Genomic DNA, 27,693 nt, shown 5'->3' with positions numbered 1-27,693 from the left:
GCTCAGAAAAGATTTTTGTCTAGTGTTGAATTCAAGTTCAAAGTGATCTAGATTTCAAAAGTGAATGGAAATTGTGTTGCTGAACGTCAGTCTGGTCCTTCTCCAACTAAGAAAACAATCTGAGACTGGCTACAGGAAGAAAAAAACCCTCCTGAAAACACCCCAGCAGAAGAAGACATGAGAGGCAAGTCAGCCAAGCAGTCTGAGTTAGAGAGGGAATTGTAGAGATCGATTGAAGAGCAAAGGACAATTAGAATTCCTGTGTCCACAAAGATGGTTCAGCATGAGGCAAGAAGAATTGATGAAGAAAAAGAAGTGACTGATTTCAAAGGACACAATTGGTGCTTCAGGTTCATGAAACAGAATGGAATAAGCATGCATCCACATACCATACTTGCCCATGAAGAACTTGTGATCAACCACAGACCAGAGCATAGGTAGGATGGCAGTCAGAGCCCCTCCTGAGACAGTGAATCTTCATCAAACAGAGCTGAAGATGAGCTAATGGATGGGAGTTTTGACAACAATGTGGAGTTATATGAAATTTATGATCAATAAAACTTGAGTTCAATAACTTTAATACACTTTTTTCAAATTTCAAATTTCTCAGTTGGAAGAGGACCAGACTGACATTCAACAGCACTATTTCCATTCACTTTTGCAAACTGTATCACTTTGAACTTGAATTCAGCACTGAAAAAAATCTTTTCTGAGCCATTTCTGGGCAGAACACGGCAAAACGTAACCTAATAAACTAATAACAAATGAGAAAGAATGAGCACAAAGACAACTAGTGTGAAACAGTGGGAATTTCAAAATTTAAGGTGCTTCTTATAAATGGGGAAATACAATATATGAAATCATGTTATATGAACAATGGAGAAATGCCATTTTGTCTTCTGTAAAATGGAGGGGCAGAAATGATAATAGCATGACAGAGCTGTTGTTGGTTCACCAAAGGTTGACACTTGTAAAGAACTTTTCCAAACTCAAAGTGTTAGTGAAATTATTAATGAGGAAGTGAGATGTAGTAGATAAAGGGCTGACCTTGAGGTCAAGAAAACTGGGGTTTACTTTCTACTTATGACACTTACCAGTTAGTTGAACATAGAAGAGTTGATCCCTTGGAGCCCCAAGGAGGCTTCTAATGAAGACTATAGGTTAGACTATAGTGTTTAGTTGTAGTTATGCATGGGTAAGAGGAAGTTTTCGTGTAGGAAGTTCCCTACATCAATAAAATCATAGATCCAGATTAAAAAAGAAAGACATATTAACTGAATGTAGATTATTATAAAAATACATGCATAAAATGAATTAATAATGTGCTCTTGGATCCCAGAAAAAGAAAAAAAGCTTTAAAAATAATTTTCCAGTAATTAATAAATTGATGTTTTTGAATCAACATATAATAGTTGTATAAATTTTATAGCTTAAATAACTAAAAGCCTAAGAAAACTTTTTTTGCCTTTATTTGTATCCTCTATACTCAGCATAGGGCCTGGTTCTTAATCAATGTCTGATGACTGCCTAACAGATTATATAAGTAAAAAAAAAACAGCTTTGCCTCACATTTAAGAAATTTAGTCTCCCATGAAATAAAAATGTCTTTTTTAAAAATTCATGTTATAATTGTTTCCTCTAAAGATGAGAATTCCTTTTACTTTCTTCCTACTCTCCTAATACCCTCTTTCTTCATTCCTTCCATTCCTATGCTCCCTTTGGTTTGACTGGCTTTAATTTCCCGACTAGTTTCCTGTTGAACTTCCTATTGATAGCTAGGAGAGAACTTTTATTTAATTCCTGCTATAGTGTGTGTAACCTTGCTGAACTTAGATACATAGGTTCCTATGGGGTGGAAATTTGGTTGCTTAGAAGGAAGCAGAAACAACCAAATACTTTCACCTGTGTTCCTACAATAAGTTAAACAGAAATGATTACCTCTCAGGATTGCATTAGCCTAAAAACATATTGACCTGAAACAGTTTAGCCTGGTATTTTCACTCTATTTTCCTTTGATTGAAATAATTTAAATTATACAAGTATTTTGGATTTTTTTGTTTGTTTTTTGGTTGTTTTTTTTTTTCTCAGAAAGAAAATATTGGTAAACTTAAGAAAATCCTCCTTTGTGAGATCTGAGAGAAAAAAATACGTATCAAAAGAACTTTTTAGGATCCCTTTCTAAGTCAAAAGTCAGATAAAAAAGAAAGCAAACACATCCTCCTGATTGCCCTTTCTTAGGAAAACTTCAGGTACTTTGACCACAAGCCCACAGTTATTTTGCCCTGACAAATCTGAAATTCCTCTAATTAAAAACCTGAACAGGAATGGGCAGTGAAAGGCAGAGGGAGGCAATCAGATTAGAGTCCAAAAAGGCAGAGGTGGTAATTTTGTTCTCAGTCAAGGCAGCAGCAAAAATTGACTTGATTAAGAGGGATAAATGAGGAAACTAAATTATGATGAAAGGTATCATTGACAATAGCAATGCTACATGTATATCTATATTTATATAGAAAAAAATATATATATCATCCTGAATGACTATTTTGAGGGAGTCCCAAATGTGACCCACCTCTTGTTTACCGGAAGTTTAAAGGTACTTTCCCTTGACTTTGTTTGGATTCTAAAATGCAGAGATCAGTAAGGCAGAAATCACTTGTGTATCTTTCCAATGCTTCTGTAATGCAGGAAAGGACAAACAGGAAAATTCATGAAAATGAGGCACCAATACATCTAATAGATGGCACCCTAGCGAATTCAAGAGACGGAAGGAAGACTTAGGTAAAACACTAGAGGAGGCCTTGGTTACAGCCTGAACTGCAGTAAAATATTTTAATGCAATTGGGCTCCTGGTTTAATGCTTAGAGACAATAAACAAAACAAAACAGAAATGACAAGCAGCTGGCTAGTACCATCTAGTGGTAAGAGAAGAAAAAAATGAATGTTTTAGATGGAAAGGGGATTTGAAGATTAAACCTTCATATTTTTTCTGACTATGCTCACTTCCCCCCAACATCCCTCGGGGCTGGAGGGCAGCTTTACTGTAAGGCAATTTCTTCACAAATTCGAATTAAAAGAGGCAGAAGTATTTTGGAAGAAATTCATGACAGTGCCCAGATTCTCTGATGATCAAATACATTTTGCAAATACTTCAGGAATTTTAGTTTCTCTTGAAGGGGGTCCTCTTCATGAAGGGCAGAGAGGATACTGAGAAGACTTGGGAGATCCCCAAACAATCTTTTGGAGGATTTCTATCTTCCTCAGATTGTGGTAAGGCTAAGGGAAGTCTGTGGATACTGCTCTCAGGACCTTATTAGAGCTTATGTTTCCTATCTCTGTCTCATGAGTAAGACTTTCATGCTTTACTTTCTCTACTATTTCTTCATCACAAAGTACTTTTTCAGAGAATTCTAAGGGATTTATTCTATGTGTTCCTAGAAAACTTAATTTCATTCCATGTAATAAATTTTTACTGAGGTTCTGCTATATATTCAGCACATTCTATTCACTGCAGAGATTACAAATATATAGCACAGTCTTCTTATTTTTTTAGGAATCTTTCTAATTGAAAATTTAGTGTTAAATTAACAAGCATTTATTTTTCCCTCTAATTATCCTCCCCAAGTAAACAAAAGGAGGACAAAAAGAAAATTCTGTTAATAAATATGTTTAATAATGCAAATAAATTTTTTCATTAGTCTTGTCTAATGAAAAACAAGCATTTCACTCTTCATTTTGAGTCCATCACCTCTCTCTCTCTCTCTCTCTCAGGAAGTAAATACTGCTTCATCTTTCATCCTCTGGAATATGGTTTGTCATCAAATTGATCTGTTGGTCAAAGCTCTAAGGTCTTTCAAAATTGTTTTTCTTTGTTATATTATTATTGCATAAATTTTTCTCCTGCTTTTGCTCACCTCACTCTATATTGGTTCATATAGATCTTCCCACTTTTCTTAGAAAGATTTCAGTTATAGATTTGTAAGGTACAATAATATTTCATTACATTTATATGACATAATTTATTTATCCCTATCACCAATAGGGAGAGAAACCTATAGTTAACATGCCTTTTTTTCGGGGGGGGACAGTTATAAATATTTTTGTATTTTTTTCTTTGAATTTTTATGTGTGCATGTGTTAATGTATGTAGGTAGTGTAAGTCCAGGGTTCTAAGAGTTTACAGGTTTATTTTTTCTTTTAAGAGATAATACTTACCCATTGTGGGGTTAAGGGAACTAAATGAATTTGAGCTGATGAGAAATCCCAGGGAAAAAATCTAGCAGATAGTTGGAAATACATGACAAGAGTTCAAAAGAGAAATCACAACAAGAGATGCTGACTTGAATGACATCGTCATGATCTACTTTTCTTAGGTACTGGAAGATTAAAAAACATTGCATGAAAATATCTCTTCAGGAAATATCAGATAATATAATAAAGTAAATGTCACTCCAAAATGCTAGAAATGAATGAACATTCTTAGTGTATTTTCTTTTATTTTCAATTATATATCCAAAGGCCTTTGGAAATGTCTATAAGTGACTGTTGTAGTTTTAACAAACCAAACTCTCTTGCATGGGTCATTAGCTTTTGTTGAATACAGTCACAAATTGCCAACTCATAGCAGTCAATTTATTTTTTGTATTCTCAGCAGCTGATTTATATTATTACAGATGTGAAATAGATACAAATTAATAATTAGATCAGACCAAATTGCTTTATTTAGCCTGTGGAAATGTAGCCTATTTTGAACACTTTATGTACTGTATACTTGAAATGTGTATTTGAATACTGCATTCTTTCTTATTCCTAAGATTTTGCTAAAAAATTATTAAATGACTAATTAAGCAGTGTCTTATAGGTCTCAGAGAGTAAATAAAGGAATCTGTATTTTGCCTAGAAGTTCTGGCTCAACATACAAAAATATATCTCCCCCTCCCCCCATGCCCTGCCCTGGTCATCTTTCTCTACTGTGCTTTTGGTTAATCAATGCTATTGATAAATGATGTCATATACCTTAGTAACTTGGTGCAGAAGACAATGTATATGTAACAAACCTCATTGTCTATAAGTTTTTTTCAAACCTAGATTATCTCTAGCTCCAGATATTCTAAGACTCTCATGCTATTTTAAGTTGCCTTAAAAATCCAAGACTGTTTTGCAATAGGCCTAGGATAACCCTAAAAGTTCATTTTGGGCCTAGACCAGGAGGTGAAATTGGAGAGTCCCCAAACTAATTTATTCTCCTTTTGATCCAGTGTCAGACCTATTATTTTATACCTAATCCATACAAATCTGGGAAATTAGATTTGCTTATTTCACACTAGAGTTTTCCCTTTTAGGCCTGATTTTGTGTAATCAAAGAATTCTAAAACCAGAAAATTCTAGAAGTAGAAAGTAGAAAATAGAAGTCTAAACTAGAAAGTATTCAATGTTCAAAAGCACAGTTCAAGTATATAGTACAGTATATAGTACCTTTTGTGGTCACTTTATTCAGTTGTTATCCAATAAATCTCTCCTGAAATATTTCTGATAACCATAATTATTCTTCAGTTTAATAGCTTATACCTTCTAGAACCTAAAGCAATAGGCTTTCTTGGCAATATCAAGCAATGAAAGGCATGTAGAGATCATACAGTTGTAAGCCTCTTATTTTACAGTTAAGGAAACTCTGAGATCAAGAGAAATTAAGTGATTTGCCTAACATCACATACAGAATATAATAGAATTATTACTATCTTTCTTTTGGATGCTATACTATTAGGGCAGTCTATCAGATGCTTTTGTTAATTTCTATATTCTTGACTTCAGTGGAGATGGCAAACAAGAAAAAATCCTAAGACCTCGTCTTATAAACTGATGTTGAGTCACATCTTGATCATTCAATACTGATCCTAATTTTAATGTTGGCCTTTTTATATTATCTGAATTCAGGATTTTTGCAGTTGAATCCATCACAATTTGTTTTGCTATGCTCATCCTAAATTTCACCCCATTGAGATCTTTTAGCATTCCTATTTTATCATCTAACATGCTCACTATCTCTTCTGGAGTTATTTCATAAATAACTTTGAATTTTCATTTAATGCACTCATAAAATTGATAAAGAGAACAAAACCCAGGATAGGACCCTGAGGAATTCCACTGGAGACTATGATGGGGTGGACATCAAACCATTCATCACACAATTTGGACCCAGTTCTGAATGTATCAAACTGCTCTTTTATTTATCCAATTCACAATTTTGAATCTCACATATTATGACTTAGTCAAATATTTTATTGCAATCTGTATATATTGTGTTCATTGATTCATATAATCTGTCAGTTTACTAATCTAATTAAATAAGAAAATGAAGTTATTGTAGCATGATGTTCCTTGCTTTATTTTTAAAAAAATTAAAAACTTGATAACCCTAAACAAAAGGAAATTTACATACAGAATTGGGCAAAATAGTACTCACTCCCTCCCTGGTCTTTAACTATATGGAACCGAAAGAATTTAACAGACAACACACAAGTAAATAAGATGCTTATGTTATATATCTTGTTACTGGTCAGGCTAAGATTCTGACATATTTAACCTGAATTTTCTTGCTCTTCCTTTTTTACAAAAAATATAGCTGTCGCCAGTATTGATATGGTTTCAGTCCTGATCACTTTCACTCAACATCACCTCATATAGACTTTTTTCTAATTTTTATGTGACTCATTTATTATTTTTATAGCACCATAATATTCCATTATATTAATATGCCATAATTTATTCAACCATCCTATAGTTGTTGATCGTATAGTTTACTTCCAGGATTTTTGCTATTACAGATATAATAGAACACCTATGGATATTTTTGTGCAGATAGGTAATTTTTTTTCATTGTAATGCTATTGGAGTAAGTTCTCAGCATTGCATATTGCCATGTTGTTCTCCAAAATATTTATTCTGATCTGCAGCCCTACCATATAACTTGTCCATAACAAAGCCATGCTAGTGATTTCCTCTCCTTCTTTGTGATTGCAATCCACTCTTTAATTTTTAACATTTGAGAATTGTTACCAGTGTTGACATCATACTTATGGGATATAGTGTCTCTACTTTGAAGAATAGGACTGCATTTGATTATCTTTAAGCCAACAGTACTACTTATTCCAACCTTCTTTTTTTTGTTTTTTTTTGCAAGGCAATTTGGGTTAAGTGGCTTGCCTATGGCCACACAGCTAGGTAATTATTAAGTGTCTGAGGCCGGATTTGAACTCAGCTACTCCTGACCCCAGGGCCGGTGCTCTATTCACTGCACCACCTAGCCACCCTTCCAACCTTATTCTTAAGAGATGACTAGAAGTTATACATAAATTTGCAAGTTCATTCAATACTCTGGGATGTAATTCTTCTGTCAGGTGTCTTGATCTTATCACAGGCAACTAATGATTCTCTTACCATTTTAATTAGCTTTGATTTCACTTGTCCATTTATCATTATTAGCTATTTTATTCTATCCCCCCAGTCTGAAAAATCATTCTTCTTGGTAGGGATCCAAATGTTGATGTAACTTGGGAGACAACAGCAATAACCATTGCACCAAAACCTAGAGAAATCTTTCACAAATTTAATTAAGGCATAGTATCCAGAATGAGCCAGATAGTATATGTGTAAATACATTGTGTTCATCATACCACATCTAACATATTATTTTCAGTTCCAAATATTACATTTTAGACAGGAATATATCTAGAACAGCATTACCAGAATGCGGAAAGGGACTGTAAGACATGGATTGTGGAGATTCATCAAAATGAGTTTATTTACTCTGCAGAAAAGAAGACTTAGAGAAGATGCAATAGCTATTTTCAAATTTTTGAAGGGCTATCATATGGAAGGTTTTTTTCCCCCAGCTAGATCTAAGGCTGCAGCATATCAAGGATTTGAAGTTGCAAATAAGCAACTTGTAGTTCAATATATTAATGAATGAGTCAAATGTCTTTATTAAATGCTTACTATGTGCCAAACTTTGTGGTGATACAAATACAAAACTGATACAGTCTTTTAAGAGGATGTCCTCTTAGATCCCCTCTTGGTTCAAGTATGTGATACTATAAACTCCACATCCTTCTTCTTAGTTGACTTTGCTCCTCTTTTGTCTTCATCTTCAGTAAACTACCATTACTTCCATTTCTTGTACCTGTCCTTTTAGACTGAGTTGATAGTTGATATCCCTCTTTAACCATATTAAATCTCAGGATTTTATTATTGAATGCTTTCCATCTCTTGAATCAGTTTGTTTTAGAATCACAGGTCACATGTTTTTTGAAACTCCTGGATATCTGCTCTTCTCAAGTCTAGTATATCTCAGACAACACACAGAGCTGTCCTCACATATTGTAGATAAAATCTACAAGACTATAGTCATTAAAGCCTTAGATTCCTGTCATTTCTACTTCAACAACTTGTTCTTCTTTATTATTGAAATATCATTGAGAATAAAATTATCCATTGTTGTTCCTTCCATATTCTCAGAAATAAAATTATCAGTAAGGCAAGTCAAATATTTATTATCTACCCCTCTGAGCACTCTAGATAGATTAATTTCAGGAAAGGCAGAGTGATGTGGTGGAAATTTGGGCACTAGTTTTAGAAGCCAAATATCTGGATTCTCTTCCTATCTCTTCCAGTTTCTACATGTGTCACCTGTATAAGTCATATATTTAATCAGTGTTTAATCTATAGAATGAGAGTTTTGAACCAGACTGCCTATATGAGCCTTCCTAGTTCTGTGTATAATACTAGGACATCTCCCATTTTAATTATAGTTGATATCCAGAATCACTTTATTATTGACAACAGGAATCTGTTTTTCAGGACTTTTAGCTGTCTGATAGTATATTCACATCACTGAATCATCTTTTTTTCCTCCACATTTGATCTTCCATCTTGCTTCATCCTTCAACTTGGTAGTTGAAATATTCTTGGTTTTGATTGCTACTCTGTCTTTTCTGTATTCTAGTCATGAATTTTATTTCCCATGAGATAATATTTGCTACCCTATATTAAAATCTAATTTTACATTGCTTTGTTTTTTATGCATATGCAATGGACTGACATTTGGACATTTGAGCCCTCAAGTATTAATACTTTCTATCTTCCCTACCATTATTATCTATGAATTGCTAACCAACTTCCACTAATATCCTTATTCCTAAGTCACACCTTTTGCTCTCTACAGTTATTTGCTCTCTACAGTTACACACACACACATGCATGCATGCACAGACACATATAATGTAAAACACATATCTATACACACATTTTCCTCTATCACATTTTTAGTTCAAAATCTTTTAAATTGGATCATCTAATCTTCAAGTAATTATATTCTCCCTGAACTTTTTAAGGTGCATTCTCTTGGCAGCTAAAAATTCCTTTCATTTCTGTATCCTTCACCATAATCAGAAAGTCAGATCTCATTCTTTAATGCCATATTCTTAGACAGCTATTCACCTCCACCCTCTTCCCTCATACAAATCCTGCTCTCTAGTTTAGGGCCCTAACGCATAATTGAAAGCAGTGAAGATAGAATCATCTTTTTCCTTTAGCTCCTCACCCAAATCATTCAATCCACAGACATTTATTAAACCCTTATTTTGTTTTTGCATCATGCTAGGAGCTAAAAATGAAAATATAAAAGGCTATCTCTGCCCTCCAAGAGCTTAAATTTTATTAGAAAAATGCAGTATTTTTATTAATAAGTAAATATTACATTCACAGTAATTTTGGAAGAGGCACTAAAATAAGGAGGAACAGGAAAGACAATTTGAAGGATTTGACATGAGCCTCTCAGTATTCAAGGGAGCTAATGGTTTCTAGGGGGAAAGGTGAGGAGGGAAAGCATGAGAGATAGCCTATATAAAAGTATAAAGGTGGGATTTGATGTACAAAGAACCATGAAAAGTCCAGTTTGACTTTAACATAGAATGTCTTTGGTAGATTAAGGTATACATGGGTTTGAAAATTATATTGGACATATATTTTTAAGGGTTTGAAATGCTGAAGAATAGGGGTTTCTTTTTATCCCAAAGGTAATGGGGAACTACTGAAGGGTTTTAAACAGAAAAATTACTTATTCCTCCCTTTGCTTTAGTTGTATCAATTTGACAGCTGTGCAAAGCATCAACTATAGATGAGCAATACTAAATAGAAGAAAATAATAATCCTTAGATATTCCTTTTATATTTTTACCTATTCTCAGAGACAAGTGTACCTACCTGCTAGATCAGCATGTGAGTTATCTACTAGAAAGGCCACTAATAGCAACTTCAGTCTTTTTTTTGGCAAGGCAATGGGGTTAAGTGACTTGCCCAAGGTCACACAGCTAGCTAATCATTAAGTGTCTGAGGTCACATTTGAACTCAGGTCCCAAGGCCAGTGCTTTATCCATTGCACCACCTAGCTGCCCCTAGCAGCTTCACTCTTGATAGCAAGTTTAAATCCATTGGATGATTCTGTTTCAACCATGGGAAACTGAGGCTCACTTAGAGCAACTACTTTTGGGGTTCTTCTTCCTCTTATATCTTCTAACCTATTGACTTTCATGATTCTGGTTTGGATTTCCATCTGTTTCCTTGGGTCTTCTTTTTCTTCTTTGTTTTGTTCAAGTGTTTTTTATTCCATAATTCTGGAGAATGCCTTACCATTCATAATAGGCTAAATAGCAACGCCTGTGCATTTTTCCTCTACCTATTTGTACTTAATTCATACATATTGCTGGTCACTTGTGACAGACTGGTAAAATTGTATCTGTAAAATCTCTGGAGATTAATAGAACAATTTAGTTACCAATCTTGATATTGATATTTATTATTATTTCTGGTTCTTCCTACTGTTTCTAGGAACCACTGCTAACTGCTGAGGCAAACTGCCTCTTATAGGTAGTGTTTGGCAGACTTGCTCATTCTCATCATGTCTTCTCTCATATTATATAGTCATAGGTTTAGAACTGGGAGAGAATATAGAGATCATCTGGCCCTGTGGACAATGACAACCTTTTTTTTCTTTGTATTCCTGGAAATTAGCACTTTGGGAGGCATGTAGTAAATCTTTGTGTTTTGTTTTTTGAGTTTTTTTGCAAGGCAGTGGGGTTAAGTGATTTATCCAAGGTCACACAACTAGGTAATTGTTAAGTGTCTGAGGCTGGATTTGAACTCAGGTCCTCCTGATTCCAGGGCAGGTGCTCTAAACCATTTTGTCACCTAGCTGCCCCCCCAAAGTGCAATGTAATAAACTTTAATAAATGCTTCCATATTTATTAATTGACGATAAATAACTTTTTTTTCCTTTGGAAGTAATCTCCCACCCCCAGTTTCTACAACTGATCAAATAGTTCCTTCAACAACCTTCATTTTAAGGAGAATACCCAAGTCTTCCTTCCTATCCAGGCTACATTCTTCAATCTCTGAATATTCTCCAGGAACTTCAGTTCCTTTGGATTCTTCTACCTTTGTCCCCTTTAATTTCCTTTTCCATGCTGTCCTCTTCTATTAGAACACTTTTCTTTCTGCTTGTAGCTCTTCCCAGGACTTACCATAATTTCCAGCACATGGCAAATCCTTAACAAATTCTTTTTGCCTTGACTAGATGACAGATTTAAGACCCAGTGAATTAAATGATTTGCCTTAAGTTACAAAGAGAATAAATGGAAGAGTCAGGATTTAAATCCAGGTCTTCTGGTTCTAAATCCAGTGCTCTTTCAATTATATTACATCTCCCAAGAAACCTCCTGATTCCCAGATATCTTTGTTTAGCTTATATATGACTATTTCTGTAACTCTTAGCACTGAATTAGCAGACATTATCATAAAAATGTTTATATGTGATTACAGCAAGGTATGGAATTTCTGATTAGGAAATTTCTATCAATGCAGATTGATACTTGTCCAATAATTTATAGATTTAGAGAGTTCTTGGGTCTGTGAGAGGTTAAATGACTTGTCTGGTGGAACACAGTATGGGTCAGGGATGACATTTGAATCCAGACCCTCTTCACTCTGAGTTAGGTTCTCTGTTTAACTAAGACATTACCATCTTTCATTAATAATGACAATAAAGAAAAATAATAAATGAGCAGATGAAAGACAAGCTATTCAAGAGCATTCTCATCCACTCATTCTTTGGGTTATTTGTTTTGCTTTGACACAGCTAGAAAACAATTCATTTGAAAAAATCTGGGGATTTTAGCAGACCATAATCTCAAGAGGAGGATAAATGCCATAGACTCCAAGAATAAGGAGGTCATAGTGCTCTGTTTGAACCACTTCTGGAATATTATGTTCAATTCTGGCAGAACAGTTAAAAAAGGATACTGATAGCATGGCAATCTTTCATAAATGTGCATTTGGATTGGTGAATGATTTTGAGTCTATCCTATATAAGTATCAGTTAAAGAAATTGGGCAGTTTTGCTGGGAGAAGCAGAGGCTAGGAATGACTAAAGGGAAGTAATGATGGCTATCAAAAGGTTTATATCCAGTAGTCACTGGTGGAAGTTACAAAGACTAATTTAGGACTGATATCAAGGCAAAAATTGCTAACAATTAAGACTGTCCATAAATAAAATAGGCTGTTCAAGAGTTTTTGAAATAAAGACTAGATGACATATACTATGTTATAGTAAGAATTCTTTTTATAGTATTGATTGTCTCAGATGCCTCTATGAGCCATTCCAGTTCCTGAATTCTGTGATCCTCCTGGGGTCCTTGTCAGGGAAGTAATATAAAATAAGTTTGTAAATGTAGTTTGAAGACATTTATGGAAAATAGTGAATGTCAAGCAAAATATTTTGTACTTGTAAATGGGAAGTCACTAAAATATTCAGGAAAGAGTTTCTTACTATGTGCATAACATACACACGTACTTAAATTTCTATACACATACAAAATACAATAATTGACATAAATATATAAATAAATATAACAATAATAGATATTATATATCTATATTAACCTCTCCTTAGCAACTTTTGATTGTACTGCTCTCCTAATCTAAATCCTGTCCCATCTTCACACTTCAGTTCAAGTACTATATTCTTCAGTAATTTGTCAACATTTTGAAGTGGATGTTCACTGTTGTTATCATTCAATCATTTTTAATTATGTCTGACTCTTTGTGACCCCATTGCGTGTTTTCTTGACAAAGATGCTGGAGTACTTTGCCATTTCCTTCTTCAGTTCAATATGCATATGAGAAAACTTAGACAAACAGGATTATGTAATTTATCCATTGTCACATAATTAGAAAGTGTCTGAAACTAGATTTGACCTTAGAAAGATGTCTTCCTGATTCCTGGTACTCTATCCACTACATCACCTAGTTGCCCCATTATTTTGTTATATCTGATTCTTCATGAACTATTTTTATGGGTTTTTCTTGACAAAGTTACTTTCAGAACTTTTATCTAGGATATACCTAACATAATCAAAAGGCACCCTTGTATGAAATGAAATTCATCATAAAATGTATTTCTAAAGAACATACAAATTATGGCATATTTGTGTTATCTTTTAAGATGATACTTTAACTGCAGTATTAAGAATAAATAGGGCATTGGCTAATATGATTAAAAAGAAAATGATCAATGTTGTAAGGGATGTGGGAAAACTGCATTGTTGGAATTGTGAATTTATCCAACCTTTCTGGAGAGCAATTTGAAATTTTGTCTAAAGGACTAAAGAACTTTGCATACAAAATGACTACTAGGTCTAAATCCCAAAGAGATCACAAAAAGGATAAAAAACCGCAATTGTACAAAAACATTCAAAGCAATTCTGTTTGTAGTGGCAAGAATTGGAAAATGTGGAAATGCCCATCAACTGGGGAGCAGATAAGCAAATTGTGGTAGAAGAATGTTATGGAATACTATTGTTCTGTAAGAAATCATGAGGAAATGGGAATTTAGAATAATCTGGAATGACTTACATGGACTGCTACAGAATGAAGTGAACTGAACCAGAAGAACATTGTGCACACACTGAGTGATGATCAGCTATGATGGACTTATTCATTTCAGCAGTACAATAATCAAAGATAATTCTAAAAGGCATGTGATGGAAAATACCATCCATATGAAGAGAAGAAACTATGGAGTTTAAATGCAGATCAGAGTTTACTCTCTTCAAATTTTAAAAGTTGTTTTGTGTATTAATTTTTTTCCTCTCTGATGTTTTTCCCCATTTTGATTTGCTTCATCTTTCACAACATGATTAATATGAATTTATGTTTAGCATAATTATACATGTATTGGACTGCTTTCTGTCAAGAAGAAGGGGAAGAATGGAAGGGAGGAAGCAAAATGTGAAATACAAAATCTAGCCAAAAAAATGATTGTTAAAAATTATTGTATATAGTTGGAAAAATAAATAAAATATTTTTAACAGAATGAATGGGGCAGCCTTATTCTCAACAATATAGAATCAGCAATTGTAAAGAACCACAGGTACTTTCTAGACCATACCTTCCCTTTATAGAGGAAGAAACTGAGACCAGAGAGGTTAAGAGAGTTACCCAAAGTTTCTATAGTTGATGAGGGAAACAGGACCAAAACGCAGGTCATTTGATGTTGAGTTCAGAATTCTTTCTCATCCACCATACAACCTCTTGAGTAGCATTTACAATGTAAGGAATTGAATTGTTTAATATTAATGATATAACTAAATGATTGTGAGAAGCTATGCTAAGTCTTCTGAATGTAGATTTTTGTCTTGGTCCTTTGATTTAAAACTCCAAATGCTTCAATGAAGATTTTCAGTTAGGCAAACAGATAAAAGTTAACAGGCATAGCTTAATGGCTTTCAAAGTCATTTCTGTTGTGGTTTCACTCTTTTAGAGAAAAGGGAGCACAAAATCTAATTTACAATTTTATAAATCTTTTCCTGAAGACAAGGAGATTACAGTGAAGTCAATCCTCTATTGATCAGCCTATTTCTTTCTCTGAATGTATCTATCTATACCTCAGCTTTTCCTCAACTTCTAGTGTTTGTATGAATGTTTTTCTCCCCTGATATTATTATTTTTTATTATTCTTACAACTTTTTCAGTACTAAATCTATTGCTTAGTGACATTGGGAATTGATTCAGAATGTGAGAAAACAAGCAAGTCTGGAACCAGCAACAACAAACTACTTAAACTGATAACAAAAAGAAATGAGTTTATAGACCCTAGAATTATAAACAATCCAGGAGAAAAAGTGAAAAAATTAAAAATAACTTCAGAAAAGAGTGGATGGCAAGAATACTAAAAGTTAGAGTTTGGGAACAGAGACTACAAAAAGAAATGAGTGAATAAAAAAAAAAATTCTGTATGCAAAAATAATCCATGACAGAATTCTTTGCAGACCAATTAAAGTAAATTACCAAAGTAAATCAATTTAATTCAACAAACATTTATTAAATGCCTACTATGTTCAAACATTAATCTGATTCATGAACTATTTGAGCTTGTTTACATTCTATGGGATGAAAAAGACCTAGAACTGTAGAATAAGCCCCCTTTTTAAAGAGTGAGTGACTTCATCATTTATACTTTTAAAATTGCATTTGAAAGTTACTTTTTACTCAGAGGTTCTCAGGATTAAGACCTCAGCATAGTATACAATTTATATATCTTCATTTTTAATGAAGGTAAATTCACAGCTTTTCAATGTGTCTGTTATTAATCTGTGTTCTCTTCCATGATTCTTTCCTCTTGAATGTTGGATGACTAGTAGTTAATTAGACACTTCCCCCTACCCACTCCAATCCAGATTGTTTAATTCACATACACATTGTCTTAATCTCCTCCCAGATTGGAGAATTTACTTTTCTCTGGTTTCATAACTTTCCCCAAAAAACTGTGTGAATAGGAGAACTAGAATGGCTACAGATGGATTCCAGATCCTTTTTCTTCTGCCTTAGTGCTATCCAGAATGTTTTATATGTTTCCTAAATTCATAATATTGAATCTCTGCAGAGAAGTGAAAAAAAAGAATATCCAATTGGTAGAAAGTCAAAATTAAAAACAGGTAACAAAATATTCAATCCTCAGTCAATTTCTCAGAAAGTAATTGCAAAATTTCTCTAAACAGTATTTTCTCTAAAAAGGACTTGCACACTTTGACTTTGATTGTGATGGACTTCACCACCTTAGTTATTACAATAAAAACAGGACAAGAAGGATGAAGATATTCATAGGGTAAAAAACATGAGATGCATTTTACAAATCATTTAAAATGGAGTTTAATGGGCTTAGGAACAAAATTTGAGGCTATATCTTGTGGTGTTCCTAGTTCCTTTGGAATATTCTGCCTCAACTGTTTAGTTTTATTTATTTTTAAAAACTGAAAAATACATTATTCTTATTGATAGCCATCTGATTTCTGATATATGGCAAAGGATGTATTAAAAATATTTTTTCTTTCTTAAATGATTCTTCTTTGGTTGCAAATATTTGCTTCTTTTCTACTTAAGAAGATTAACTACCTTCTTTTTTTATTAAGTATATATTTTGTGTATTTATTTATTTATTATATATATTTAAGAATATTATATTTACTTTTAATTTTATGATATTTTGTGTATTGGGATGTATGCTCTTTCAACTTTGTACATGTTGTGTTGGTGCATCCAGTGCCTAGAACATAATGGATATTTAATGAATGCCTGATAGATTGATTATATAGCAGTGATGGATCTTGTACATAGACCAGCAGAGCTTTCTGTGGAAGAGAGAGTGAGAGAGAGAGAGAGAGAGAGAGAGAGAGTGAGAGAGATTCTTTGGAGACACTTTATATACTGTGTGCTTTTGGATTCTAGTCTATTAAATATAGACTGCCCTTTCATATTTCAACAGTTCAGCAAACATTTATCAAGTACCTGCTATTTGGAAAGCACTTGCTAGATGCGCACATGCATGTCTATGTGTGTGTGTGTGTGTGTGTGTGTGTGTGTGTGTGTGGTGGGTAGGTGTGTGGGTATACTACACAAAGTATTCCAAAAGTCCTGAGATAGTTTTAAGCTATTAAAACTATTATGGCTTAGAACTGCTCTAAGACATTTGGAGTTTACAGTCAAACTGGTGGAAAGTGTCATATGAATGAATGATAAGAATTTATTATGTGCCAAGAACATATTAAATATCACAGGAAAAATACTAAAGCAAGGTAATTCCTACCCTCAAGGAGCTTACATTCTAATTAAGGAGACAATACTCTTAGGGCAGTGGTGGTGGTGGTCAGGGAAGGAAGTTATTGGTGGAGAAGATGATGTTGAAGAAAATGAGTTTTCTTTTTTAGACAACTTTTTCAAAGGCAATGGTGGAATGCTAATGATAAAATGATTGCAATTCTCATTAAAGGAGATTGAAAGCAGAGGGATGGGGGTGTGCAATAAGCTTGCTAAAACAGTCAAAATTTTGGAGTGGCTACAAGGTCCTAGGAGAAACTGTGGACCTGAGAGCTGTGGTTCAACTGCTTCTAGGCATGGCTACTATAGCTTCTGTTGGGAGAGGGGATCAGCAGCAGTGTACAAAGGAAATTTTAGGAGGTACAAAGGAGGAATATACTTGGACACAATACTTTAAGAAATTTGAAGAAAGAATGAACACTTTCATCTGAACAATGTTAGTGGAGCAAGACAGGGAACTTTTCTTCATGGAGAGTGTGGATTTGAGATGGTTATGGAAGAAGAGACTGCAGAGGCTTTGGGGTATGTGGGCAACAAAAGAAATGGAAATAGAATAGTAGAGGAACAGAATAAAGGATCAAAAATCACTCATTTTGACTGAATTATGTATTGTGATAGGAAGGAGCATGAAATAAGTCAGGGAAAGTGATTTTGAATGACACCATAAGGAGTTTATATTTTATTGGTAGGAATCCTTGGAATCCTTGAAAATTTTTATTGTAAAATGATCATGTGCATTAGGAAGATTATTTTGTATGACTGATAGAACAGAAAAATGATAATTTTTTAACTCATCTTTCTTTTTCCTTCTGAAATCCATCTAGACAGTCATAAGAGAGAGTCTGTATTGGAGTGGTTGAAGGAGAGTGATAATGAAGGGAAAATACAAGAGATATCTCCTGTCCCTTAGTCTGTTAGAATTTTAATTCATCAAAATCAGAATCAAAGACTTCAGTTTCCCCTTAACCTCTTTCTTTATAATCTGTAACATTGACATAATGCTTTAAGCATTGCAAAGTACTTTAATTGTGTATGAGGAATGTGGGTGTGTCTGGTTTACATAGGAATGTGAAGGAAGATTGTTAGTTTACATTACAAAGATAGGGGTCTGCCTGTATTGGTGTTTGGGCAAGTGTGTGTGAGTATAAAACAAAAAAAAAAATTAGCTACAACCTGATCAAAACCTGAGATTAGATTAGGTTTGCCAGATCTAGTTCTGAGTTAAACTAGGGTCTTTATCCTTCTCCTCTGCACCTGTTCAAAGAGGTTATTTCCCTCTCCCCTGTGCTCAAGAGCAGGAAAAACCTGGGGTGTGGGGGTGAATGTATCAATTAGATTGTGACCCTAGCCAAAGATTGGCATAAAGGGAGAGGAAGAAGTCTTTCAAACTGCATATAAGACTCAGGATTGTTGAAATTTGGTGCTTTCTTTCCCTAAGAGAGAAGGTCCTTCTTTGCAAAGATGGATTAATAAGAGCCATTTTAATCACTCTGGACATAGTATTTATAATGACAAGCCATTGATAACATTGCAGTATCTCATTTACTTATTGGAACCACATCTCAATATAGAGTTGTCAATAAATATTTATTGAGACCTACTTTGTTCCAAACAATGTGCTAAGAACTGAGGATAGAAATATAGAAAAGAGAGTCCTTGTCTCACAGACCTTACATTCTAATGGAGAATACACAAAAGGAAGCTAAAAAGGGAGTAGTGGTGAAGATGAAACATTCCAAATAAGTGCAGACAGAAAATAAAGAACTCTCCTTTGATAGAGTTTTGGAGAAGAGTCTTTGTTCCATCTTCCAATTAGGGGGCAGAGGGTATTAAGAGTAGGATGACATACCAAAAATGATGATATTTTGTAGAATGATGAAATTCCTGTGGGATAGAAGGAAGGGGACCAAGGGCTGGATGTAAAAGGTTTAGGAAAAGGAAAGGATGCCTCTCCAGAGCATACTCTATTTTTCTCTATTTTTTTATTCCACAACAGGGAAACTTCACCCTAGATCACATTCCTCTCATTGGAACCATTCTGTTCTCTGTGACCTCTCCCTCCCATTGATGGTTCCTGTAAGAAACTCCATTTTATGGAAGATGTTCTAGTGGTTGTTCTCTGACTCTCTAAACCATTCTATCTTGTCCTTGAGTTAATTACTTTCATCTCTTCTCTTTTTGTCTTCCTTTTATCTGTTGTCATCTATTAGAATATATGCTCCTTGAGGGCAGGGACTATCTCTCTTTCTGTTTGTATTTGTATTCCTAGCATTTGGTGTTTAATGAATATTTGTTTACTTGATTTTATTTTTGGTAATTTGAACAATGTTGATTACACTGACATTATTGAGAATACTTTGCAGTCCTTAAAGTTCTATGCAAATATAAATAAATAAATTAAGGAGACTGGTAGATTTTTCAGAAGTTCACACATAGACTCCACAAATTCGAAGTTCTGGAAGAGGAGTGAGATTAAAAAATATTTACTAGGCAATTCAAAATATAGAATTAAAGAACAGGGGTTGAGGTTAGGGATGGAGACAGAAATATGGAAGTCATCTGCATAGAGGTGATAAAGGAAGCCTTGGGAATAAGGAAATTTTCAAGTGGGATGTACAGAGAAAGAAGGAATGTGTCTAGTTTTTTTAATCTTTCTTTGATTCTGAATAGAGATAGTCACAGAACTGTCTATTTATAAAATGCATTTTTGTGATAATTAAAAGGTTCAGCAGTTAGTTTATGACCAACCATAACGGGGGAGGGTGATTTTCCCTTCAGAGAAGTCCCTTGAGATTGATTTCTCAAAGCTACTTCAATCTTTCCTATTGCTTCTAAATATATCCTGAGACTAAATCAAATAGATTAACTCCTCAGAACCATTATTATGGCTTCAAAAAGTTTTCTTGAAAATCCAAATACACAATATGCCAAAGATAGCCAAGATCTCTTTTAGCTTCAAACTTTCTCATTAATCCATTTGTACTTATTCCTACAGTATAATGCTTATTCAGATCTCCATTTCATCTTCCTTAGATTATTGCAATAAATTTTAAATAAACTTTGTTATGTCTAATATCTGCTTCCAATTCATTCTCTAATCTGCTGCTAAGTTAATTTTTCTAATGTACAAAATAATATCTATAATATACTTTTGAACTTTAAAGTTTGAAAGTTCCTTTTAAATATCTTATAATTTGAAACTCACACAACTTTGCTACATAAGGGCTGCATATACTTTTCTCAGATTTCTCAGTTAAGGAAACTGAGAATTAGAGATATTAAATGCATTGTCAACTATCAAATATTTACTCTGAAGGGAGTTAGGTAGTGCAGCAGATAGAGTACTGATCTTGGAAAACAGCAGTTCGAATCTGACCTCAGATACTTGTCACTTTAGCTGTATTTCCATTATAGCACACTGTCCTTCATTTCTGGTCAATTTATTCCATTACTCAAAACCCTTCAATAACTTCCCATTACTCACTACATAAATTCAAACTATTTATCCTAGAATTTAAAGTCCTTGACAATGTAATTTTAGCTTACATTTTGCCTCTCTCTCTTTTAAATTGATATTTTATGTTTCTAAATACATGTTATGAAAGTTTTTCAACATTCATCCAAAAGCATATTTCTATTTTTAAGTTACAAAATTTCCTTCCACCCTCCCTTCCTACCTCCTCCTCTCAGCAGCAGTCAGGTAAATATTGTACATGCACATTTGTATTAAACATGTTTACAGATTAGTCATTTGCAGTATGAGAAATTAGGATAGAGGGGGGGGAAGTACATAAGAGAAATTTTTTAAATAGTGAATGTAGAACAATTCGTGGGGGGAGCAGGCAGAGCCAAGATGGCAGTAGGGTTACATTCTCCTCTAAGTACTCTCTCCAAAATATTTCAAATTGTGACTATTTCTAAAATTGTGACTCTAAATTTTTGAGAGACAGAACCCAAAGAAAGATCCAGTGAGGCAATTCTCCAGCCCAAGGTAACCTGGAAAATAGTGGGAAGAATCTATTCCACAGGGTTGGAGAAGCTGCAGCGAACCAGCTAAAAGGGACTTCAGCCTCCTGGAAACAGCCTCAGGGCAACTGGGAGCTCTAGTTACTAGCAGAAGAAGCAGTTTCCTGACCTGCATCCTAGGGAGCACCAAGAACCAACTGGAATATCAGCAAGGAGATCTCTGCCAGAGCAAGCATGAAGCCCAGACCAGCATGGCCCTCCTTAGCCCTTAGCTTAGCCCAGATCCCAGGAAATGGAAGCAAGCCCATGGAGCCACCCAGCAGGAGCCTCCAGGCAGCTGCACCCTGAGTACTCAGCACACAGAAGGCAAGGGAATGGAGGGAGACTCTTGAGGTCTGTCCTCTGTCCCTGGGACAGGACACTGGGGCTTTGACAACATTCAGACCCTAGTCTAAGTCTGGGCCCCCCATAGAGCAGGGACCCCCCACCTCACATCCCCAGGGCAGAGGGGTGCACTAGTGGTCATTCAACAGACCAGGAGAGCATTAAGAGCCTCACATACTGAGGTCCTTGAGGGGATGCCCCAATAACACTCAAAAGCTCAGGAAGCACCCCCAAACCAGGCACAGGCTAAGGAAATGGATAAACAAAAAAAGGAACTTGAACACAGACAATTACTTTGGTCTCATGGAGGACCAAAATGCTCAATCTGAACATGAGAACGTCCAAGCTTCTGCATCTAAAGACTCCAAGAAATATAGAAGTTGGACTCAGACTATGACAGAGTTCAAAAAATATTTTGAAAATCAAGTAAGAGAGATAGAAGAAAAATTAGGAAAAGAAATGAGAGAGATGCAGGAAAAACAGGAAAACCAAATCAGCAGCTTAGTCAAGGAGATCCAAAAAATGTTGAAGAAAATAACATGTTAAAAACCAGCTTAGGTCAAATGGATAAAACAGTTCAAAAAGTTATTGAGGAGAAGAATAATGCTTTAAAAAGCAGAATTGGCCAGATGGAAAAGGAGATAAGAAAGCTCTCTGAGGGAAAGAAATCCTTCAAATGTAGAATGGAGCTAAAGGAAGTTGATGATTTTGTAAGAACTCAAGACACAATAATTCAACACCAAAAGAATGAAAAACTTGAAGAAAATGTGAAATATTTCATTGAAAAAATAACTGATCTGGAAAACAGATTCAGTAAAGATAATTTAAAAATTATTGGTGGGGCAGCTAGGTGGCGTAGTGGATAAAGCACCGGCCCTGGAGTCAGGAGTACCTGCGTTCAAATCCGACTCAGACACTTAATAATTACCTAGCTGTGTGGCCTTGGGCAAGCCACTTAACCCCGTTTGCCTTGCAAAAAAAAAAATTATTGGGATACCTGAAAGTCATGGTCAAGGAAAAGAGCCTTGAGACCTCATTTTTAAGGAATTCCTACAGTAAAATTGCCCTGATACCCTAGAAGCAGAGGGTAAAATAGAAATTGAGAGAATCCACCAATCTCTCCCAGAAAGAAATCCAAAAAAAAACAAAAAAAACCAACGACCAGGAATATTATAGCCAAGTTCCAGAATTTACATGTAAAAAAGAAAATACTACAAGCAGTCAGAAGAACACAATTCAAATATTGTGGAGTTGCAGTCAGGATCACACAGGACTTAGTAGCAACTACATTAAAGGCTTGTAGGGCCCCTGATTGCTTTTTTTTTTTAAGAAATATTTTATTTATTTTTTATTTACAGATTACTAAAATATTCTTGTTTAAGAGTAAACATAGGGGTGGATAGGTTGCACAGTGGATAGAGCAGTGGCCCTGGAGTCAGGAGTGCCTGAGTTCAAATCCAGCCTCAGACACTTGATAATTACTTAGCTGTGTGGCCTTGGGCAAGCCACTTAATCCCATTTGCTTTGCAGAAACCTAGGAAAAAAAGAGTAAGCATAATCCCCCCCCCCCCCACACACACACACAAAATATAAAACCTCATGAGAAATAAAGTAAAAGAAAGAGAAAAAAATGTGTTCCAATACCATCAGCTCTGTCTCATGTGGATCACATTCTTTATCATTACTATTGATGATTGTAATTCCCTCCATCCATTCCTCCCCACTACCATCTATTATATTTTCCCCTCTCCTTTCACTCTGGCCCTTTACAAAAATGTACTGTTGGGTAGTCAACTGGCACAATGGACAGAAGACCGGAGCTGGGGCCAAGAGGGTCCAAGCCCACATCCCTTCCCAGAGACCCAGCAACAGCCCAGCCCTGTGGTCCTGGACAGACTACCAAATTCCAGCACCTTACAAAATGTAAAAAAAAAAATACATTATATCTGACTATGTTCTTCTATGATCTATCCTCTCCTCTATCACCCACATCCCCCTCCCCTCCCCCTGTCTCCCTTCTCTCCTTTTTACCTCTAGATGTCTACATACTATTGAGTGTGTATGCTGTTTCCTCTCTGAGCCATTTCTGATGAGAATGAAGGCTCTCTCATTCTCCCTCACCTTCCTGCCTTCCATATCATTGCAACAGCTACACGAAATAGCTTTTATATGAAATATCTTAGCCTATTCTACTTCTCCTTTCTCTTACTCCCAGTACTTTTCCCTTTCACCCATTGACTCCATTTTAAAAATATATATCTTCAAATTCTGCTCCCTCCTGTGCTTCATCCATAAAAGCTCCTTCTACCTGCTCTATTAAATGAGATATTATCAATATTGTATTTACATGTAGGAATACATGCAGTACATCGTCATTAAGTCCCTCATAATTTACCTTTCTCGTCCACCCTCTCTATGCTTCACCTGAGTCTTGTACTTGAAGGCCAAACTTTCTGATCAGCTCTGGCTTTTTCAACAGGAACATTTGAAATTCCCCTGATTCATTGAAAGTTCATCTTTTACCCTGGAAGAGGATTTTCTGTTTTGCTGGGTGGTGGATTCTCAGTTGTATTCCAAGCTCTTTTGCTTTCCAGAACATTATATTCTAAGGCCTAAAAGTGCTTATTGTAGTTGCTGCTAAGTCCTGGGTGATCCTGACTGCGACTCCACGATATTTGAATTGTGTCCTTCTGACTGCTTTTAATATTTTCTCTTTTACTTGTAAATTCTGGAACTTGGCTATAATATTCCTGGGTGTTTTTTGGTTTTTTTTTTTTTTTTTTTTTTGCATTTCTTTCTGGGAGAGACTGGTAGATTCTCTCAATTTCTATTTTACCCTCTGCTTCTAGGATATCAGGGCAATTTTCCTGTAGGAATTCTTTAAAAATAAAAAGGCTCTTTTCTTGATCATACTTTTCAGGTATTCCAATAATTTTTAAATTATCTTTCCTGAATCTATTTTCCAGATCAGTTGTTGTTTCAATGAGATATTTCACATTTTCTTCTAGTTTTCCATTCTTTTGGTGTTGAATTGTTGTGTCTTGAGTTCTTACAAAGTTATCAACTTCCTTTAGCTCTATTCTACATCTGATGGATTTGTTTTCCTCAGAGAACTTTCTTATCTCCTTTTCCATCTGGCCAATTCTGCTTTTTAAAGCATTATTCTTCTCCTCAATAACTTTTTGAACTGTTTTATCCATTTGACCTAGTTGGTTTTTAACATATTATTTTCTTTAGCATTCTTTTGGATCTCCTTGACTAAGCTGCTGACTTGGTTTTCCTATTTTTCCTGCATCTCTCTCATTTCTTTTCCTAATTTTTCTTCTATCTCCCTTACTTGATTTTCAAAATATTTTTTGAGCTCTGTCATAGCCTGGGCCCAACTTCTATAATTTTGGGGGGTCTTTAGATGCAGAAGCTTGAACTATCTCATCTTTTTGATCTTCTTCTTTCATATTTTGATCTTCCATGGGATCATGGACAAATCAGTGGCCTGGTTTCTTTTTTTTTTCCTATTTACTCATTTCCCCAGCCAGTGCCTGGTTTTGGGGTGCTTCCTGAGCTTTTGAGTATTATTGGGACATCCCCACAAGGACCTCACTCAGTGTGTGAAGCTCTGACTGCTCTCCTGGTCTGAGAATGACAACAAGCTCAACCCTCTGCTACGGGGCTGTGAGGGGAGTCCCTGCTCTATGGGGGTACTAGAATTCGACCAGGGTCTCAATGTGGTCAGAGCCCCAGAGTCCTGTCCCAGGAAGAGAGGACGGACCTTGGCATTCTCCTTCTATCTCCCTTATCTTCTGTGGGCTGAGCACTCAGGGCTCGGTGGCCTACAGGCCCCTACTGGGTGACTCCATGGGCTTGCTTCCACTTCCAGGATCTGGGCTTTCCTGGCCTCGCTGAGGGCTGAGACCATGCTGAGGGACTGGCCTTCATGATCACTCTGGCAGAGGTCTCCCTGCTGGTCTTCCAAGTTGTGCTTGGTGCTCCCTGGGGTGCAGATCAGGAAACTGCTTCTGCTTCTGTTTCTGGGTTTCCCTGATTCTTAAACAGTAAATACTGTTTATATCATATAACAATAATTCTATAATTATCCAGAATAGATACATTTCCCAATGATGCAATTAGAGCTTTACACTTGAAGAATTGTTTGATTCTTAAATAATTATCTTCTTTTTTTTTTTTTTTTTAGGTTTTTGCAAGGCAAACGGGGTTAAGTGGCTTGCCCAAGGCCACACAGCTAGGTAATTATTAAGTGTCTGAGACCAGATTTGAACTCAGGTACTCCTGACTCCAGGGCCGGTGCTTTATCCACTATGCCACCTAGCCACTCCTAATAATTATCTTTTAAAATGAGTTGAATTTTAGTTTTGGTAAGTAGATATTATATACTTTCTGGAAAAAAATAAATAGTTTCACCAGAAATATTATTGAAGTAAATTTTCTTTATTTTTTTATTTTTAGTTTTCTTTTTCTTCTATTTTTTCTATTTATTTTTTAAGGTTCTAGATTTATTTTATACTATTACAATAATTTTGTTATAAGAGAAAATCTAAACCCTCTCCCCCCCAAGAAGATGAGAAACCTCAAGAATAATGAGAGAGAGAAAAAAAAATGTACTTCAGTCTGTGTTCAGATTCCAATGGCTCTGAGTTGCTTTCTTTATCATAAGTCCACCAAAGAAGTTGCTTCAATATTTTTCAGGCAGTTGCTATTACTAGCTGTATTTCCTTCTACTCTACTCCTCCCCACTCTCATTTATTCTATTCTTTCTCTCCTTTCATCCTGGCCCTGTCCAAAAGTGTGTTGTATCTGAGAACCCTCTTCCTAGATCTTCCCTCTCTTCTATCACCTATTCTCCCCTTCCTTCGCCCCCCATTTTCCCTTATTCCATCCATTTCTTCTCTTTTTTTAAAAGATTTTTCAAGGCAATGGGGCTAAGTGGCTTGCCCAAGGCCACACGGCTAGGTAATTATTAAGTGTCTGAGGTCAGATTTGAACCCAGGTACTCCTGACTCCAAGGCCAGTGTTCTATCCACTGCACCACCTAGCCACTCCTCTTCTCATTTTTCTCTAGGGTAAGAGATTTCCTCACCCTATTAAGTATGTATGTCATTTCCTCTCTGAGCCCTTTCTAATGAGAATGAAGGCTCACTCATTCCCCTTTGCCTTTCCCCTTGTGAAATTTCTTAGCTTCTTCATTTCCTTTCCCTTCCTCCCAGTACTTTCCTTTATCACCTATTGACTCCATCTTTTTACTGTATTATACCATTATATTCCACTTCTTCCTGTGCCCTGTCTATATATGCTCCTTCTAACAGCTCTTATAAATGAGAAAGTTCATATGAGTTATCAAAATCTTCTTCCCATGCAGGAATACAAATAGCTCAATATCATTAAATTCCTCATAGTTAGTCCTTCTCATCCACCCTCTCTATGGTTCACCAGAGTCCTGTACTTGGAGATCAAACTTTCTGTTCAGCTCTGATTGTTTCAGTAGGAAAGTTTGAAAGTCCTCTGGTTCATCGAAAGTCCATCTTTTCCCCTGAAAGAGGATGCTCAGTTTTGTTGGGTTGTTGATTCCAAGCTCTTTTGCCCTCCAGAATATCATATTCCAATCCCTACAAGCCCTTAATGTAGATGCTGCCAGATCCTGTGTAATTCTGACTATGGAGCCTTGGTAGTTGAATTGTTTGTTTCTGGCAATTTTTAGAATTTTCTCTTTGATTTTGGAACTTTGGAATTTGGCTATAATATTCCTGGAAGTTTTTCTTTTGGGATCTCTTTTAGGAGGTGACCAGTAAATTCCCTCAATTTCTATTTTACCCTCTCCTAGGATCTCAGGGAAATTTTGCTGTATTTTTTTCTTGAAAAATGAAGCCTAGGCTCTTTTCCTGGTCTTGGTTTTCAGGTAGCCCAATAATTTTTAAATTATTTCTTCTTAGTGGCTAGGTGGCGCAGTGGGAAAAGCACCAGCCCTGGAGTCAGGAATATCTGGGTTCAAATCCGATTCAGACACTTAATAATTACCTAGCTGTGTGGCCTTGGGCAAGCCACGTAACCCCATTTGCCTTGCAAAAACCTAAAAAATTCATTTCTTTTGGATCTCTTTTCGAGGTCAGTTGTCTTTCCAATGAAATAT

This window comes from Macrotis lagotis, chromosome 1 (assembly GCF_037893015.1).
Source record: "Macrotis lagotis isolate mMagLag1 chromosome 1, bilby.v1.9.chrom.fasta, whole genome shotgun sequence".
NCBI lineage: Eukaryota > Metazoa > Chordata > Mammalia > Peramelemorphia > Peramelidae > Macrotis > Macrotis lagotis.
Note: the sequence above shows the minus strand (reverse complement) of the source record.